The sequence below is a fragment of the Sus scrofa genome, chromosome 9 (assembly GCF_000003025.6).
Source record: "Sus scrofa isolate TJ Tabasco breed Duroc chromosome 9, Sscrofa11.1, whole genome shotgun sequence".
In the NCBI taxonomy this organism is placed as follows: domain Eukaryota; kingdom Metazoa; phylum Chordata; class Mammalia; order Artiodactyla; family Suidae; genus Sus; species Sus scrofa.
This window is the reverse complement of record NC_010451.4, coordinates 52977809-52998533: the sequence shown is the minus strand read 5'-3', so window position 1 is coordinate 52998533 and position 20725 is coordinate 52977809. Positions and strand designations below refer to the sequence as shown.

The window sequence follows — 20725 nt, the reverse complement described above, 5'->3', positions numbered from 1 at the left end:
TTTTTTTAAAATTTTTTACTATTATTGATTTACAATGTTCTGTCAATTTCTGCTGTACAGCAAAGTGACCCAGTCATACATGTATATATACGTTCTTTTTCTCTCATTATCCTCTATCATGTCCCATTACAAGTGCCTAGATATATAGTTCCCTGTGCTATACAGCAGGGTCTCATTGACCATCCACTCCAAATGCAAGAGTTTCCATCTACTAACCCCAGACTCCCAATCTATCCCACTATCTCCCCCTCCCCACTGGCAAACACGATTCTGTCCTAGATGTCCATGATCTTTTCTATTTTGTAGATAGATCATTTGTGCCATATTTTATTTATTTATTTATTTATTTTCTTTTTGCTATTTCTTTGGGCCGCTCCCGCGGCATATGGAGGTTCCCAGGCTAGGGGTCGAATCGGAGCTGTAGCCACCGGCCTATGCCAGAGCCACAGCAACGCTGGATCCGAGCCGCGTCTGCAACCTACACCGCAGCTCACGGCAACGCCGGATCGTCAACCCACTGAGCAAGGGCAGGGACCAAACCCGCAACCTTATGGTTCCTAGTCGGATTCGTTAACCACTGCGCCACGACGGGAACTCCTATTTGTGCCATATTTTAGACTGCACATGTAAGTGATATAATATGGTGTCTGTCTCTTTGACTTACTTCACTCAGTATGAGAGTCTCTAGTTCCATCCATGTTGCTGCAAATGGCATTATTGTGTCCTTTTTATGGCTGTGTAGTATTCCACTGTATATATGTACCTCATCTTTCTAATCCACTCATCTGCCATTGGGCATTTAGGTTGTTTCCATGCCTTGGCTTGTGATGAACATATGGGTGCATGTATCTTTTTCAATGAAATTTTTGTCTGGATGTATGCCCAAGAGTGGGATTGCTGGGTCATAGGGTAGTTCTATATTTAGTTTTCTGAGTTATTTCCATACTGTTTTCCATAGTGGTTGTACCAATGTACATTCCCACCAACAGTGTAGGAGAGTTCCCTTTTCTCCACACTGTCTCCAGCATTTGCTATTTGTTGACTTGTTAGTGATGGCCACTCTAACTGGTATGAAGTGGTTCCTCATTATGGTTTTGATTTGAATTTCTCTAATAATTAGTGATGTTGAGCATTTTTTCATGTGCCTGTTGGCCCATCTATATGTCTTATTTGGTGAAATGTCTATTTAGGTCTTCTGCCCATTTTTTAATTGGGTTGTTTGGTATTTTTGCTGTTGAATTGTATGAGTTGTTTGTATATTTTGGAGATTAAACCTTTGTCAGTTGAGTCATTTGCAAGAATTTTCTCCCATTCTGTGGGTTTTCTTTTCATTATTTTAATGGTTTCCTTTGCTGTGCAGAAGTTTTTGAGTTTAATTAGATCCCGTTGGTTTATTTGTGTCTTTATTATTGTCTTTATTCTAGAAGGTGGATCAAACAAGATGTTGCTGTGATTTATGTCAAAGCACCTTCTGCCTATGTTTTCCTCTAGGAGTTTTATAGTGTCTGGCCTAACATTTAGGTCTTTAATCCATTTTGAGTTTATTTTTATGTATGGTGATAGACAGTGCTCTAATTTTGTTCTCTTACATGCAGTTGTCCAGTTTTCCCAGCACTATTTACTGAAGAGACTATCTTTCCTCCATTGTATGTTCTTGCCTCCTTTGTCATAGATTAATTGACTATAGGTGTTTGGATTTATTTCTGGGCTTTAAATCCTGTTCCACCATCTATATTTCTGATTTTGTGCCTGTACCATACCATTTTGATGACTGTAGCTTTGTAGTAGGGTCTAAAGTCTGGGAGCCTGATTGTTCCAGTTCTGGTGTTTTTTGTTTTGTTTTGTTTTGTTTTTTTCAGTATTGCTTTGGTATCACATCTTTTTAATCCATTCACCTGTTAATGGAAATTTAGGTTGTTTCCATGTTTTGGCTGTTGTGAAGTGCTGCAGTGAGCATGAGGGTGCATGTATCTTTTTGAATTAGAATTTTGTCCTGATGTATGCCCAAGGACAGGATTGATGGATCATATGGCAACTCTATTTTTTTATTTTTAAGGAACCTCCATACTAGTTTTCTTTCTTTTCTTTTCTTTTATAGCTGCACCTGAGGCATATGGAAGTTCCCAGGCTAGGAGTTGGATCAGAGCTGCAGCTACAAGCCTGTGCCACAGCCATAGCAATCCCAGATCTGAGCTGCATCTGCAACTTACACCTCAGCTTTTGGCAACGCTAGATCCTTAACCCACTGTGTGGAGTCAGGGATCGAACTCACATCCTCACAGATACTGTGTCAGGTTCTTAACCTGCTGAGCCACAATGGCAACTCCCATACTGTTTTCCATAGTGTCTCAGTGCAATTCTTCTTAATCTTTTTTCCAGGAAGTGAGAACAGAGGAAGATTCAGTACTTCTGAACTAGTATAATCTTGCAGTGTCCTGGGAGCAAACACTTGTGCAAAAAGTCACTCATTCTACCAAGATTTTATGTCCAGTGGTTCATCAGACAGACATGGCCAGAAATAGCATTTGCAGTGAACAGCAGAGGCTGTGGATAGGAATCGCTTGTGCCTGGAGCTGGGGGGAGGAATGAAGGGTAGAGTCCTGAGTGGCTCAGCAGAGCTGTCCAGAGTGGGCAACTGCCTCAAGCTGAGTTGTTCAGTGTCCTTCTCAAGGAATTCAGCATGAGGCTGGATTCCAGAGTGGGCTGGCTCCATTCTAGGGCTGAGGAGATACACATTTGCAACTCTTGATGATGACCATTTTCCTAAAAGCAGATGAAGAGGTAGAGAAAGCTCAGCTAAAGCCAGAGAAGAGAAAAATATGTATTCATGAAAAGAGACAGAGAAGAGAGGACGTGTTTGGGTATTTGTATTAAGTTTGTTCCTGTGATTCTCTACTTGTGTGCTGTAAAACACCAGAGTACTCTTAGGAGAAGTTCCGCTTTTTATTTAAGCTAATTTGATTCCTATTACTGATACTTGCAAGTGATAGAATTCTAATTAATATTTGCATGTAGACTGTAAAACTGCCAACCAAATGTTATGAATTAGGCTCAGTTGGTTATATCTGGAGAAAATATGGAGCAGTAGAGGCTCTAAGAAACTGGACAACTTTTGATTCTCTGAAAGGGCAGCAGCTGGAGACCTCTGGCCAAGGTCCATGCAGTATTTCAGGTTCAGCATTGACAAATCCTTTGTTGATTAAAAATACCACAAAATGTTTTTTAAGGTGGATTTTAAAATATCCACAAATCTAGATATTTATGTGACTTTTTTAGGTATTTAGTGTTGCATAGTTAAAAAACAAACAAACAAAAAAAAAACACCACTACTGTGCCCTGCAGATGTAACCAAACACACCTGGTAGCAGAACATGTGAATGGTATTGACCTGTGTCTTCAACCACTAAACTCAGAAAATCAGTCCCCGAGACTTGACTTTAGTTGTCAGGGGACCCACAGATTTGTCTCATGTTAATTCTCCATGTAGGGTCACACTAGGTTTCTGGTGCTGTCTGTCTGTGCCTGGTGAACTTGTGGTCCATTTCTTATTTATGCCTCAGGCAGTACTCCCAGGAGATGGGCCATTTTCCCTTTGCCAAATGGACCTCCTCTTAGCCCTTGCTGGCTGGGTGCTTCATTCAGCCCATTGGCTCAGCGGTTTCTGCTCCATCCCTCCTGCCAATCCCACCCCAGTCTGTGCCTTTTAACACCTTGGTGTCCCATATCAAGCCCCCAGGCAGGCCCACTGACTTTTAATTTAGTGTTCACTCCATACACAAGTAAAGGTGGTTTGAGAAAGCTTTCCTTAGTGTCTCCTTTTGCTGCCTATGCTGTTAAACCATGGTCACCATGAGAAACCCTTGTCACAGCTTGATAGAAGATGGTGTGTAAGGAGAATTCCCTCCCAAAGTCTCAGACAGGGAATAGGGCAAGATTTTCCTCTGCCAAGCTGTCAAATTCCCACTCCTGGAGCCCATAAGGGACAAACAAAGTACTTGCTTTTTCATTCTTCTCTCCCTCAACCCCCTCAACTTTCTCTTAGAGCTAGAAATGTGGAGGGTATTAATTTTTTCCTCCCTCTGAATTCATTCACAACTTTCTTTTTTTTAAGTTTTAATGAAGTATAGTTGATTTATAAGGTTATGATAATTTGTGCTGTACAACAAAGTGATTCATCATACATATACACACATCCATTCTCTTTTAGATTCTTTTCCCACCTAGATTATCACAGAGTATTGGGCAGAGTTCCCTGTGTTATACAGCAGGTCCCTGTTGGCCAAGCATTCCACATACCTCAGTGTGCATATGCCAGTCCCAAACCCTGAGTCCATCCTTTCCATCCCGCAAGCTGTCCCCTTGGGTAATAATAAGTTTTTCAAATTCTTTGAGTCTGTTTCTGTTCTGCAAGTTCATTTGTATCCTTTTTTAGATTCCACATATAAATGATATCATATGATGTTTATCTTTCACTGCATACACATCTTTCTATGATAGAGCAGACTTAAACATCATAGTTTTGGGGGCATCCACTCTATACCCTGAAGAAATTTTCTCTTGAGTTCCCCAGTTGTTGACTTGTTGAGAAGGAACTAGAGTTTTGCTAACCCCTTTTCTTTTCTTTTCTTTCCTTTTTTTTCCCCCAAGAACAATTATCTGAGGCTATTGTCTTCTACCTATCTGATTTTGAATGTCAATCTTTGAATATTGCCTCCTGACTTTGTTTTCATTGTGAGACAAATCCCAGTTCAACCCTGGACAATAAAGTTGGCTGCTGCAGAAGCCAAAAGTAAAATAAATTTTATTCTTTTGTATACTTTCTGCCAGTCTCAGAAGCCTTGGGATCTCTATGTAGGACCTTGGTGGCCAGGCCATATCTATCTACCTTAGTCCCTATCAAGAAAGCTAAGATTCAGCCTATAGTGTCAACTATAAACCTTAAATATTCTCCTACAGGCCAATGGAATGTCTCGTCTTTCTTTTTCCTCTGAAAATGAACAGTGAGAAATTATCAGAGCTCTTCTTCAGAAATCTAAATTTCCATAATAATATTTTACTGTAAAAATCACTAGCCATTACCTTCTCCAATGCTATGTTGTGTTGCTCCCTCCCCTCTGCCTCTGCAACCTCAGGGAATTTTTCTCTCTCTCTGATAGGTGGTTAGGAATTGAATATGCTAATCTCTGCTCCTATCTGTAAAGCCAAATACTCATTTCAGTGCTCTTAAGGGGCTGTCATCAGTTACTTCATAACAGTGTCTAATCCAGGTCTCAAAGGATGTCTCTCACTCTTGGCTGCCCATTTTCCTCAAGGCTGACCACCTTCCACACTTCAGTGATTTGATTCAAGAGTAATTCAGGAGTTCCTATCGTGGCGCAGTAGTTAACGAATCCGACTAGGAACCATGAGGTTGCGGGTTCAGTCCCTGCCCTTGCTCAGTGGGTTAACGATCCAACGTTGCCGTGAGCTGTGGTGTAGGTTGCAGACGCGGCTCGGATCCTGTGTTGCTGTGGCTCTGGCATAGGCTGGTGGCTACAGCTCCGATTCAGCCCCTAGCCTGGGAACCTCCATATGCCATGGGAGCGGCCCAAGAAATGCCAAAAAGACAAAAAAAAAAAAAAAAAAAAGAGTAATTCAAAGAGCTCTTTTCCAGGCTCTCTGTCTTCTTGTGAACCCTGCCTTTAGAGGGCTTCTCTTGCAAGGTTATTTAAGATCAAGGGGCTTTGGTATTATCATATTCACTTCTGTATTATTTAAATACATTAGTTTTAGCTCCATGAGAACCCTTGTTCAGTTTGATTTTAGGCATTTCCTGGAGTTCTTTGGCTATGGTTCTCAATATACTAATCACAGTCATTAACATCTAATGAAAATTTTCTTGTAGTAGACACTATTCTAAACCATTTACATGAATCATCACATTTCATTGTCACAAGATACCTATGAGGTTAGCATCATTACTTTTTAAAGTTAACTTAATAATAATATATTTTTTTTGGCTGTACCCATGTCATGAGGAAATTCCTGGGTCAGAGATCAAACCTGCGCCACAGCAGTGACCTGAGCCACAGCAGTGACAATGCCAAACCCTTAACTGCTAGGCCACCAGGGAACATCTAAAATGAATTTAATTATTAGTATGAGTATATACTAAAATTAGTCTTTTTTGTTGTTGTTAGTAAGGAAAAGTAGGTGCAAAGAAGTTAACCAACTTGGACGTGATTACATCATTAGTAAAAGGCATATCTGGGATTTGAAGCCAGGTAGTCTGAAACACAGTGTTCAGTGATAAGATGCTGCCATCATGGCTTGGGGTTCAAGTGGAGTAGCAAAAGTGGAAGGGCCACACTTCTACTGCCCCACTCATTTATTTATTTCTAGTAATATTAGAATAAGTGGTTGTTTGAGATTTTAGAGTGTTATGATGTTTGAGAATGATTGGTTTAACAAAAGAAGCAAAAATTTTAAACTACACACAATATATGTCTATTCCCATGATTTGAGGGACAGAAGACAAATACAGAAAAATAAAACCTATCACAGGTGGCACCTTCATGGGCACAGCTAGTTCCTTGCTATGGTTGTCTCCCTTCAGGTTCATGCCTCTTTCTTAAATCCTCCATAGTATAAATCCTCACCCCACCCCTGCCAGCCTTTCAAAAGGTACCCTCAGGTGCCCTACTGCCTACTCTCAGGGACTCACTTCCTGCCCCCTAGTGTATGTTCTGACATACAATAATTCACAGACTCTTTCACCCAAAATCAATAATTCAGGCAGGGATAGGGATTATTATGATGGAAAAGATCCTCAGAGGAGAGGAGAGGAGAGTAGTTAGGGACAATCTGTGGTCTAAAGGTCTTCACCACTGGCCTGCCCATTCAAAAGGGGTTTACATCTTTGCATCCACGAAACAGTCCTAGATGGCATTGCTCTACCAAGTTCCCTCCCTTTAAGATCACCCAGCAGCATGAGGTTTTTATATCCTCCTCAATCTTTCTGGCCATTCAGCAGGAAAATAATGGTATGCATGTACCTGTATACACACACACACACACACACACACACACTCACATGTGTGTACATAGGCACACACATACACAAGCTTACTGCTCTCTGAAAACTTTATTTTCAGAGACAGCATGGTCAGTTTAGGAAGGTCATAATCAGGAAGGGAAATATTCCCCTAAATGTAATCTGCACAAATTTATGCCAACCCTAAGAATAGTATTTCATCTTATTATGCAGAATGGTGAAAGGCCTTGTTTACTTTCCTTCTAAACCACGTTTAGTGGCCTCATATGTAGAGAAAAATGGGACAATGGATCCTGTCCTCTTAAGCAATGGAGTAATTGGTGCCTGATTGCCAACCAATGGCTGTGCAAAGACCTGACTGAAATTCTGAAACTATTGTTTCTCAAACCATATTTTAAGGCTAGCTATTCTTTGTTATTCTCTTTGAGAGAAGGGAGGCAGCAAGATGGTTCATTATTCTCACATCACAAATTACAAAAGTAGGTATGGGAGCTGTTCTTCCAGGTACATAAAAATTTGTGACTCACAACACAATGATTATCAGACCATCCCATCTTTCTTATGTAACCAAAGACAGTACATGCATACCATTATTTTCTTATGTGACCTTCAAAGACAGTTGCTTTACATTTACAGAACTTGGTTCAAAGGGTAAATAATTTGAATCTTAAATAGCTTCTGTGACCTATGGTATAACCTGTTGTGTGTAATAACAGGAACAATTTGTGGCCCACAAGTCCCCCCTTGACTGCCAGGTAAGCAGAGGAAAATGAAACTCTCATTACCTCACCCTTGCAAGCACCCTGGTTTCAGTGAGATGAGCTACATTATTGACTAGAGAGAAAGGGCCCCGGAAAGAGAAAGATCAGGAAAGTATAGGCAAAGAGACAAAACAAAAAGCACAATAGTCTCACTAAGTGAGGCCCAAGAGGGTGAGCACTTCACTGGGAGCTATTACAGATGCCGTAGTCACAGCAGATAAGAATCGTGCCCCTTTCAGAGTTTCCGTTGTGGTACAGTGGGTTAAAAATCCAGCATTGTGGGAGTTCCTACTGTGGCTCAGCAGGTTATGAATCCATCTAGTATCCATGAGGATGCGGGTTCAATCCCAGGCCTTGCTCAGTGGGTTAAGGATATGGCATTGCCATGAGGTATGGTTTAGTTTGCAGACATGCCTCAGATCTGGTATTGCTATGGCTGTGGTGTAAGCTGGCAGCTGCAGCTCCAATTCGACCCCTAGCCTGGGAGGAACTTCCATACACCACAGGTGTGGCCCTAAAAAAACAAAGAAAAAAGAAAAAAAAAAAGCATCTCTGCAGTAGCTTGGGTCACTGCTGAGGCATGGGTTTGATCGTCAGCCCATTGCAGATGTGGCTCAGATTTGATCCCTGGTCCGGGACCTTCCATATGCCATGGGTGTAGCCAAAACTAAACCAAAACAAACAAAAAAAGAATTGGGCCCATTTGGAATCAACCATTCTCTGACTCTGAGGCTCTCTTTCAGTCACTCATTGTGGAAGGAGTTGAAGAGTTGGGTTTTTGTCTTTCCCAAGTTGGGGAGTATGAGTAGACTCAGGATTAGGTCCTCAGGAAAGCAAGTGGGGACTAGCAGAACTGACACAGCATTCAAAATCCTGGAAATCATTCCAGACTCTGGGCTTGATCTGGAAATAAGAGTCTTTTCCAATGATCCTGAGTCAGCTCCTCTTGCCTTCTCCTGGAAGAATACTGCTTGTGGCTGGGAGTGTAGCATCTAGAAAGGCACTTGAAAATACCTATAAAAACCCCCAAAGACAACAGATGTCTGGAGATGAAGGAAGAAACCATTGCTAGGACACTTCAGTGGAGTTCCTTGTAGGGATCTACACAGTCCTTTAGATATTTCTGTAGCCTTTGGTAATTCTGAGTTGTAGAGCTCCATATGTCACCCTGTTTCCCTAAATCAGAACTTAGTTAATTCCTTGCTACTCACGCATCTGAGAGAAACCGGTCTGTTCTGAACCTGAGTCCTTGACTTCAAAGACCATTCTAGAAGAATCTGTTCTTGATCTTACTGCCCACTCCACCCCATGAGACAAATCTAAGCCTTAGTGACAGTTAACCTTTAGCAGGTCACAGGTCATTCTTGCAGCCACCCCCCCACTGCCAAGTTCTACTCCTTGCCAAGCCAGGTACTTAACTTCAGCCCCTGGCCTAGGTGCTCTTTAGACAGGTAAAACCTCTGAAGGGAAGTCTCTGCCAATTGAAACATCTGACATCTCCTCTGGCTGACAGGACTCTATGGCTCCAAAGGATCCCAAATGCGAAAACCTTCCAGAAATCTTACCTCTGATATGTCCTTGTGCTTTGGCATTGGGGAACACAAAATGATAGCATGCAGTTCACTTTTGCCTGGGGAATATCAAAATAATGAATGCCATAGAGTTATGTTGCACAGTTGTGGGTCCACCACCTTTCCCCAGCACAACTTTATAATAAATAAGCCTCTTTTAAGGGATTTTACCAGGGACCAGCTCCTGAATCAGGCTGGCACTTTGGGGTCTGACATTCTAGGAGGGATAGTTAGGTACAGCAGTGAGGGTACACATTCCACAACAAAAATTCAGAATATCACATTTACAGCGTCAACTATGACAGGTTGATTATCATGACTACGAGATACATATATAGTTGTATACAACTATATTATATGGAGATAGAGCAAAATATTCGCATTGTTTTTCTCAGATTCGGGGGCACAAAGGGAATTTTATTGACTTTTTAGTAAGTTTGGCAAAATCCCCAAATTTCTGTGACATTTCCACAGGCAGTAGTGTTCAGAATTGCGTGAAAAAACACAGGGCAAAGATTTGGACTGCATGGGATTTGGGACTAATGCCCAGAGTTTAATCACCAGTTCAGGAACACCTTCCCAGAGGGAGTAAGAGTTTTTACTTGGAGGGATAAGTCTCATGCCCTCAGTTCAGACCCCCCGGGACTACTATCCATGAATTGCTGCCTGTGTCTCCCATGTTCCAAATGCAAGACTTACAAAGGAGGTCTCCCCGTGAATTATTTCCCTGGCAGTGACATGTAAGTCTTAATCCCAAAGAGGCTTGTGGGACCCTAATTTCAGTAGGAGTTTGCCCATGAGTATTTTCTCTATTAGAGAGAGATTCTTTGTTGTTTTTTGTTTGTTTGTTTGTTTGTTTGTTTGTCTTGTCTCCTTGTGGCCACACCTGTAGCATATGGAAGTTCCCAGGCTAGGAGTCAAATCAGAACTGTCTCCTGAGGCCTATGCTACAGCCCTGGCAACACTGGATCCAGGCTGCAACTGCAACCAACAGCCTGCAGCAATGCTGGATCCTTAACCCACTGAGCGAGGCCAAGGATTGAACCTGCATCCTCATGTAGACCACATCGGGTTCTAAACAAGCCAAGCCACAACAGGAACCACCGCTCCCTTTTTTTTTTTCTTAACAGAGACAGTATTTTTCTTACCCTTTTCTCCCTCTCTCCCAAGTTATCTGATGACTCAGGGTACAGGTTGCTCTGGAGCTCCAGCCCTGGGAACCCTTCTCCAGATTGTAGAGAGAAGGAGGCAGCACAGTGTAGTGGAAAGATCATGGCCCAGTGAATCAGGCAGATGTGCGCCTCATCACCTGGGGGAAAAAACTCCAATCTAAACATCCTGGTCTTCAACTGTAAGATGACTGCCGAGCTATGAAGTTGTTCAGAGAATTCAAAAGGTAAAATGTGTGACATGTCCAAAGAGTTTTTGTTTGACAGCAAGTAGAGTCTTAAAATTTGTTCCCTCCCCTTTGCCATTACCTACCCGTGAGCTGATTCAGTGCTAACAACTCCATCGGATATGCCTCGGAGAGTTCCTGTTTTCACCTATGCAGTCACAGAGGCACAGAGAGGTTCCGTAACTGATCTGAGGTCCCACAGCAGATGGGGAGGGGTGCAGGGCATAGTCTGGGAAGGAAGATGACATGAGGGATGCTGCTTGGGTTGAGCGGGTGTCTGGCTCTGGGAATGAACCCACTCAGGTGTATAGGCCCCACCCCTGCTCCTTCCCCAGGACAGGTCTTCTCTGTCCTAACTGCTAATTGCAGGGTGAAGGCCAGGAACTTCATCTGGCAAACCTGGAGTTCGAGGCTGTCAGAAGAGAGGCACCACTCCCTTGTGCCTCTCAGGTGAGCCCTACCCATCGTGCCAGGCTTCTTTTCATCAGACATGTTGAAGTATCTGATATGTGTGCAAGGGGCAGCGTCATTCTAGGTGCTGAGGAGAAGAAAGCACAATACACGGAACTCTCACATTTGTGGAGCTTTCATTCCTGGCAGAGAAGAGGGCCCAAGCCCCCTTCAGTGAGGAAAAGCGGTGGAGTGACACACTGGGTTGAGTCCTCTGGAGACAAAACTCCAATAGGAGAAGGGCCATGGGAAGTGTGGTAAGGGAGTTTTGTGGGTAAATTTACAGCTAGACCCATCCCTGTGTTTTCTAGTACCCCCAAACCCGCTTTTTGGCAGATGACCCAAATATTTCTTCCTCCTTCTCCCCAGAACCCTCAGTGTATGACTCTCCACTGTAGTAATCATTTATGATCTTTTTCCCCTTGGAAAATGGAATGCATAAAGCTGGAGGGAAGCTGAGGTCCCTTTCACCTCCTCACCTGCTTTCCTGGGCTGTCCCATCCATCTCTCAGAGATGTGCAGCCCCAGGCAGTCAGACCGCATGTGGGGGATCGGTCTCTGATCCTGGGGCCTCACTTTGTAAGGATGGAGTGCCTCTGGAGGGAGCAGGAGGGCTATGGTACCTTCAAGGGACCAGGAAACTCCCTCACAGATGCTCAGCGACCCCAGCCTTGTTAGACCTGAGTGGACTTCCTGTGGATGTGGACTTGCACATGTCTTGTGTGCCGGACCAACAAATAGAAATACAACCATGTGAAGAGGTACTCGGGAGAGAGACTGGACACCAACAAGAATATCTTAGGCCAGATCTAACAATGCAGGGGGACCTCTGCCTGGCCTGAGCTCTAAGTAGGTGGAAACCCAGACAGGATGTACTGTCTCTTGGAAAGGTTGTAGAGAGGACTCAAGTGGTTTGACCTGAAATTTATGATTCTGTGATTCTAATGGGATGCCTGAGGGCAGGTGATGAGAATAAAAAAAGCTGGAACCTCGTCCTTGGACCTTCTTGGGAATGGGCCCCAGGATGTTCCGGTTGTTTCTGCTGGGCGTATTCACGGTGCTCTTCATGAATGAGGGTGAGGCCTGGTGAGGGTGCACTTGTCGGCGGGGGGGGGGGCGGGGGGGTGAATGGGTGGGCAGAGAATGTGTGGAGAGGAAGAGAGGGATTTGGTGACTTGACTCTTGGGGCTGGTATGAAGTGGTTCAAGGAGAATTTTTCTTCTTCTCTTCACAGGAGACAGAGTCCTGACATGGAAATGTATGGTGTAGTTCGTTTGCAATTCTTGGATAAATAATGCCACAATGAGAGGGGACATTTTTGAGTCTATTACACATTGTCTGTCTACTCCCCCTGACTGATACCTCACTCTCCTCCCTCACTGTTCTAATGTCTTCTTTTAGCCCCCAGTCTTGGGTGTGAAGGGGGTCCTTGGCTTCCTGAAGGGAGTCATGATTCCTGGTGGAAGCCAGGGAGGGTGTAGCATCCTTCTTGTGAGTTTTGTGCCACCTGAGTGTAGATGGTTACAGGTGGGGGCTGCTTCTGCAGCAGAATCCCTCTCCTGAGAGCTCTGCATCTAAGTTTTCCTCTTTCTTTAGGGTTTCGATTTTGCAATGCATGTGATTTCTATGATGGATTCACTTGCCTCAAGCCACAAAAATCTTGCTCGAAATTTAATCTTTTCTTCCCGACGGCTTGTACCACAGACCACTTTTACTTTTATCATCGTCGTACAGGTAAGTGCATGTTAGAAAGAGACATAAAATATCACCTCTGGTGCCCACAATCCCTAACATCAAGATGGGGAGGCAACCTGGTCCAGGGGAGGGTTGACAGAGAGAGCTTCTCCATATGTAGACCTGGGGTGCAGGCTGTGTGGGAGGCAGATGTCTTTTGTCTGAGAAGCAGACACAGCCTTGGGGCTCATTCCTGTGTACACAAAAGTGTTAAAGTTCTGGAGGGAAATCATGGCTTAGAAGATGGTGAGATTAAGCAAGGTGGTCACATTTCCTTTTTTGTTCTCTTTAGGGAGATATTTCTACCGTTACTCAAAACTATCTTGTAGGCCTTGTGAAGCAGGAATGTCCCAATTATTTCATGACTTATTGAGAGAAACACATTGCTGCCTTAAGGACAAGTGTAATGATGTTGAAAAGACTTTGGATATTTTTAAATCCCCTAGATAACAATACAAAGAAAGTATACATAAAGACAGAAAATAAAATAAGATTTTGAAACCATTCTCTCCCAGTAATCTTTGCCCTTCCTCAACCAGTGGCAACATCATCTTACATTTACATTTTACTTACATCTTACATGTTACATTTCCCCAAAACCCAGACCCCACAGCTCTATTCCAGTAGATCTAACTATGGAAGCTCTGTCTTTCTCATGTCATTGCTTCCATTAACAAGAAAGTGCAAAGGCATAGGCCAAAAAAAGCCATGTCTGCCTTCTGGGTGGATCCTCTTCTCTCTGCTACCTGTATCTCCTGGCAATCGTTACTTGTCCTTAAGTTCGGTTGCTAAACCTGCCCAATTCAGCGTTCTCAAGTTTCTGGCAAAGGGAGCAAAGTGCTTTTCTGATGGTGCTTCTGAGAGAAGATCAGGAGAAAGCAGTTTGGATAAAATTAGGGACAAGAAATCACAAAAGATTTTGGAATATTTGGGAGGAGAGTAGAAGTGGTATTTGGTGGGGGCTGGTGTTAAACAAGGGCTGGAGAAAATCCAGGTGAAATTAGACAACACTAACTTCTGCGAGAGGAATAGGTAGTATACTAGATGTGGGAGAGTTAGTCCCTGCCACCATTTTTTTGGAAACTACCAAGCACAGCTACTCCTGACCTTGGTAGCCCTAAGTCACCATGTTTCTAATCATCTTACTCTTGAGTCAAAGCCAAGTGTATCAGGATGGGCAGCTGGCTGAGTGTTGGCCAGTTATCCTATCTCCTGGCATGTGAGGAATACTACCCAGTCCTCAAAAATATTTAAGTATTACCTTGCATTCAGTGCACTCATTGATAGAAAACTGAGGGTTTTTCATTTATGGGCACAGCCCGGCAACAGAAAATGTCAAGGAGTTGTAAGCGTTTCAGATCTTCAATGTAGTTTTCCTAACAAAAATAATAAGCCATGAAATGACAAAAATCAATCCCAAATTATTATTCACTGACTTTAGGTTAAAATGTTTTACCATATTGATATTCTGATGTGTTAGAAAATACAGACACTGTTATTTTTTACCATAGATTTATATACACATATATATTATTCTAGGTTTTGTAGTATTCCTCCTGATATCCAGGTTATGAGTTTCTATCATTTTATTTGCCCACATAGAAATTTTTTTTTTTTTTTTTTTTTTGCTTTTTAGGGCCGCACCCATGGTATATGGAGGTTCCCAGGCTATGGGTCAAATCAGAGCTCTAGCTACTGGCCTATACCACAGCCACAGCAACTCAAGATCCGAGCTGTGTCTGTGACCTACACCACAGCTCACGGATCCTTAACCCACTGAGCAAGACCCGCGTACTCATGGATACTTGTGGATTCATTTCCGCTGCACCACAACAGAAACTCCAAAAAATATTAATATGTAAATTAATTTTAAAATATTTTCAATAAGTGTATTCTGGAATTTCCCCAAAATTGTGTCGTGTTATAATGAGTATTATACTTTAACCTCTTTCAAAGTAGAAAATATGGTGGATTCTTCCATTCTGGGTTGTTTATTTAGTTTATATGACTAGAATGGTTCCAAATATTATATGATTCATGGGGGGCTTACTGTGAAGTGTGATTAGTGTCTAGAATGGTCTCAAGTCAAACTAGAAACAAAGTACACACTTCAAATTAAAGAGATACAATGTGAGGAAGGTTACTGGGAGCAGGAAGAATAGGGGTACACACTAAGTGATAGACAGATGGAGACTGATTGTCACACCCAGGGCTAAGCTCAAAGTGAAGATTCATAAAATCCCATGGTGCAGCCCCTAGAGTTTCATCCTATCCAGACTGACCCTCCAGGTCCACTCCTTCTGAGCTTGTCCTAGATGTCTCCTGTCTTGGAGTTCCATGAGATTCTCAACTCCCGCATTGCCTCATGTTACAATACCCTGTCACACCCTAATTTTCTTGGTCCAATTGTTGTGCAATTCCATTCTTTACATTTTACAGAATAAAGGACAAGTACACAAAAACCAAGTGGGAAGTAGAGGGGAAAACAAGGCAGGCCAAACCCTGAGCAAGTGCACTAGTTCTAGATTCAGGTCCAGAAATCTCTTTCAGGCCAAAGATCCTTTAGTTGGAGGTGGAGTTAAGCTGACAAAATTGATCAAAGAAGATAACCCATCATACAGAACTTTAAGGGTTAGTAATATTCAGAAAAATAGGGTTCCTTTTGTATAAATGTGTGTAAAATCATAGATTTCCAATAAAAATGTGTTCATTACTGAAATATTATCAGAAAATTACATCTCAAAGCTTCTGTTTGCAAGTTTTGTATAAGTTGTAATTGCATTGGCATCCAGCAACCTGGCTCTAAGATCTCCAGTAGGCTCTATGTGGAAACATTATGTGATCTGGGACTCCTTATTTGACCTCAGGTTTTAGTGGACTGGGCTCTAAATCAACTGGTGAATGTTTCAAAATGTGCCCTGTGAATATTTAACCTGTGTGTGAGGATTGCCTGATTTATGCTGGTAAAGTGCTGCCGATGGTGACAAGTAAAACTAGAACAACAAAAAATTATTTGGGAGTTCCTGTTGTGGTTCAGCAGCAACAAATCTGACTAGGAACCATGAGGTTCATGTTTGATCCCTGGCCTTGCTCAGTGGGTTAGGGATGCAGTGTTGCCGTGATCTGTGGTGTAGGTCTCAGAGGCAGCTCGGATCTGGCTTGCTGTGGCTGTGGTATAGGCCAGCAGCTGTAGCTCTGATTAGACCCCTAGCCTTGGAACGCCCATATGCCATGGGTGAGACCCTTAAAAAAAAAAAAAAATCATTTGTACTCTTTCAAACACTCGGGTATATATTTATTTGTCATTCTGTTGCGGATTCATCAGGGCAGGGAAACCTGCCTACTAGCCCTTAGGCAGAGGTAACAGCCACCAGAGAGGATACACCCCTCTATATATAAAATAAACAATGAAAACCTACTCGATGGCACAGAAAACTGTATTCAATATCTTGTAATAACCTGTAATGAGAAAGAATCTGAAAAAGGATAAATATGCATATATAGAATGAATCAAATTACTATACCCCTGAAACATGGTAAATCAACTATACTTTGATTTTTATAAAAGGGATGAAGCTAGGAAATGTCCCCCGCTTCTCTCCCCATCCCCAGCATAAGAATCTTGGTACAGATTGTCGGAGTCTGACAATAGTGAGGAGGGTGTCAATTTAGACTGAACTATTGATATAAGAGCATGAGCAAGGGTAGTTGGTGATTGAGTAGATGGAGGGGGTGTCCACTTCCACTGTTGGTTGTTAGAGTCCAATCTATGTGAGGCAGGCAAATCATGTGGAGGATAGCAGTGGTAGCCTACTGAAGAGTAATAGAATTCGAGCAGGTGAGTGGTAACCCACAAAAGGATTAGGAGCCTGTGAGTTATGAGGAGGGTATCTGTGCATGGGATGGAAATGGCAGTGATCAGAAGTGGAATGTTGGAGCCCAAGTGGGGTAAGGCGGTGGCAATGGGAGTTTGGTTTTGTGCAGTGGGACTGACAAAATAAGAAATTATTGAAAATAATGTTTTTTTAAATTGTTTTTTTTTTTTTTTTTTTTGTCTTTTTGTCTTTTTGCCATTTCTTGGGCCGCTCCCGAGGCATATGGAGTTTCCCAGGCTAGGGGCCTAATCAGAGCTGTAGCTGCCAGTCTATGCCAGAGCCACAGCAACATGGGATCCAAGCCGTGTCTGCAACCTACACCACAGCTCACGGCAACGCCGGATCGTTAACCCACTGAGCAAGGGCAGGGACCGAACCCACAACCTCATGGTTCCTAGTCGGATTTGTTAACCACTGCGCCACGACGGGAACTCCTGAAAATAATGTTTTTTTAAAAAAAAATTATTGTAGTTTTTCACTTTTGTAGAAGGACTTATAAATATGGAAAGAGAAAATACTAGAATGAATTGCATATGTAAGTGTGTGTTTGTATGTGTGTGAATACACATACATTCTCTGTTTTTGACCATGGAAAGGGCCTAGGAGCAGTAATACCCTAATAGCATTGTGCATACCTAATATCCAGATTTTGGTTTCTAAATTTCTTTTCCCACTAAATAAAAGTAGGACTCCTTGGAGAGAAAGTACAAAAGGCCTGGAACCTGGAATATTTGGCTGTGTCAGATTAAGGAAATGTTCTAAAAATACTGGAGAATGTTGGAAACACACAGAATCAAGCTTGAAGGGATGCTCACTGGCCAAATCTGAATAGCAAAATGTCATAGCATCAAAATAGAATCCACCAAATGAAATAGGAATTATGTTATATTTATATAAGCAAGTATATAAAAGGGGAGAAGAGAAAGATTTTCCTTAGTAGAATGTCAGCTAATAAACACATAAGAAATGTTGGATTGAAAACTTACCAGCTGGTAACAATCGTGGTGAGAATTAATATAGTTGAGAAATACTAATGGATGCTAAAACTATGTAGTGAAAGTGGAAAAATAAGGATTGTTCATACAGTCTCAAAAGAATTTTCCTACCAATAGTTATTAATTACAAAGGGAAAATGAGTAACTTTATAAAACAGAAATAATTTTAATTACCATCAGTTAACATCACTAGTAATGGGATGAAACAAAATCATGTAGCGTACATGAGGAAAATACATCATCACTTCTGTGATAATCCTGCCAGAGCCTTGTAACGCAAATCTAATCATGAATAATCATTGGACCATCCTAATTTGAGGAACAGTATACAAAATACTAGCATATGCTTGTTAAGGCCATGTGTCAAGGCCATGAAAATAAAAGACTGTGGACTTATTCCAGATTAGAAGAAACTAAAGAGACATAGCAATTAAATGAAATATTATTACCCTGGATTGAATTCTTTGCAATATAGGATATTATTGGGAAATCGATGACACTTGAATTGAGGTCTGTGATTTCATAATAGAATAATGTATCAATGCTAATTTCCAGATTGTGGTGGTTGTAGAGTAGCTATGTGGGAAAATGTCCTTGTTTTTAGTAAAAATGCCCCAAGGAATTCAGGGATAATGAGGATTGTGTCATCAAATGGTTCAGGAAAAAAAAAAAAAATGTTCCTTATAGTATTTAAAAAAAGGAGGGGGGGCTTAAACCAAACTAACATCAATCTAAATTATGATTTAATCTAAAGTTTGGTCCTATTAAAAACAATTTTTTGTTGTTGTTTTGCCTTTTCTATAGGCCGCTCCCACGGCATGTGGAGGTTCCCAGGCTAGGGGTCTAATCGGAGCTGTAGCCACCGCCCCACGCCAGAGTCACAGTAACTTGGGATCTGAGCAGCGTCTGCGACCTACACCACAGCTCACGGCGACTCCAGATCCTTATCCCACTGAGCAAGGCTAGGGATTGAACCCGCAACCTCATGGTTCCTAGTCGGATTTGTTAACCACTGTGCCACAATGGGAACTCCTTAAATACAATTTGAGAAAAGAAAAAAAATATATATATATATATATATAAAGAAGTTTAGGAGATGGCTAGCAGACAAAAAAATTACAATGAGGGATATTCAAGAAAGTGCTATAAAAACATTTCAGAAATGAATATTGAACTTTTGGCTCTTGGTTAGGATGTGGAGAGTTGTTAGAAACAACAACAACAAAAAAATAGGAGTTCCCGTCGTGGTGCAGTGGTTAACGAACCCGACTAGGAACCGTGAGGTTGGGGGTTCGGTCCCTGCCCTTGCTCAGTGGGTTGATGATCTGGCATTGCCGTGAGCTGTGGTGTAGGTTGCAGGCGCGGCTCGGATCCCGCGTTGCTGTGGCTCTGGCGCGTAGGCCGGTGGCTACAGCTCTGATGCTACCCCTAGCCTGGAAACCTCCATATGCCGCGGGAGCGGCCCAAAGAAATAGCAAAAAGACAAAAAAAAAAAAAAAAAAAAAGGAAAAGAAACAATGTATCTCTCTGATAAATATAAAAAATGGTTAAAATAATAAAAAGATAAATATATATATTTTTAAATACTGGAGATTTGTGGATTCAAACTAAAAAGAAACTCAGTTCCAGAAAGGAATGAGCCCTTTTGAGGTGGGCAGAGACCAGAAGGAAATTTCTTCCCTGGAAACACCTGCCATGCCTTTTTTTCAGTGACTAGGGGAACTGGCTTGGCATAGACAGAATGGCTTTGAATAGGAAAAGCCCAACATAAACAGCCTCTTGGGCAGATATGATGGTTTGGAATCTGTGAATCTCAAAATGTAGTTCTACTCCCTGTTCATTGAATATTTCCCAATGAATATTCACTAAGTGTATGAGAGTGGATTGGCACTTGGCTAGATGAACAGAATACACAGAGAAATATCTGTAGTTGCAAAGTTCTAATATTTCAAATTTCTGCTAGTTGCTAGGTGAAAGGGGTTATGTTATACATAAAGAGAGAACAGATCCATTCCCCCAATGCATTTGAAGTAAACAAGGAACTGAAACCAATGAAAATGGAAAGCGGAATGTTGGAGCCCAAGTTGGGTTACGTGGTGGCAATGCAAGTCACTATGCAAATAAAGACTCTTGGGAGGTTATGCATGGGTTATCTCTGAGGTTCCCCCAGTGTTTATCTGCACTCTTTTGCTGCATTGTATGCTTTGCCTTTAAATAAAAGCTGTACTCAGTATGTTATTTTTTAATTTTTAAATTATAGTTGATTTACTGTGTTGTTCCTATTTCTGCTGTACAGTGAAGTGGCCCAGTCATACGTATATATACATTCTTTTTCTCATATCATCCCCTCTCATGTTCCATCCCAAGAGACTGCACACAGTTTCCTGTTGCTATACAGCAGGACCTCATTGCTTATCCATTCTAAATGTAATAGTTTGCATCTACCAATATCAAACTCCCTGTCTATTCCACTCCCTTCCCTTTCCCCTTCCCCTTGGCAAGCACAAGTCTGTTCTCCATGTCTGTGAGTCTGTTTCTGTTGTGTAGATAGGTGTTCATTTGTACCACATTTTAGATTCCACATATAAATAATATGTTTGTCTTTTGCTTTCTGACTTCACTTAGTATGAGAATCTCTAATTGCAGCCACGTTGCTGCAAATGTCATTATTTCGTTCTTTTTTGTGGCTGAGTAGTATGCAATTGTGTATATGTAACACATCTTCATAACCTATTCATCTGTTGATGGACATTTAGGTGGTTTCCATGTCTTGGCTATTGTGAATAGTCCTGCTATGTGTCTGCTGGCCATCCATATGTCTTCTTTGGAGAAATGTTTATTTAGGTCTTCTGCCCATTTTTTGATTGGGTTTTTGTTTGTCGTTGTTGAGTTGTATGAGTTGTTTTATAT

General features: G+C 41.9%; 1 long non-coding RNA gene across 8 annotated transcripts in view; it reads left to right on the top strand.

The window, feature by feature from the left end:
- The window catches only part of LOC100736666, a 62919-nt gene that overhangs the window by 10306 nt on the left and 31888 nt on the right, over nt 1–20725 (top strand). For 5 of the 8 annotated variants that reach the window (XR_002335721.1, XR_002335724.1, XR_002335722.1 and 2 more), the window contains 5 exons: nt 10536–10761; nt 11131–12287; nt 12446–12469; nt 12808–12945; nt 13238–18490. This is a non-coding gene — a long non-coding RNA (uncharacterized LOC100736666). Of the gene's footprint in view, nt 1–10535; nt 10762–11130; nt 12288–12445; nt 12470–12807; nt 12946–13237; nt 18491–19778; nt 20171–20725 lie in introns of those variants that run through there. The other 3 variants (XR_002335726.1, XR_002335727.1, XR_002335725.1) reach the window with 2 other exon arrangements.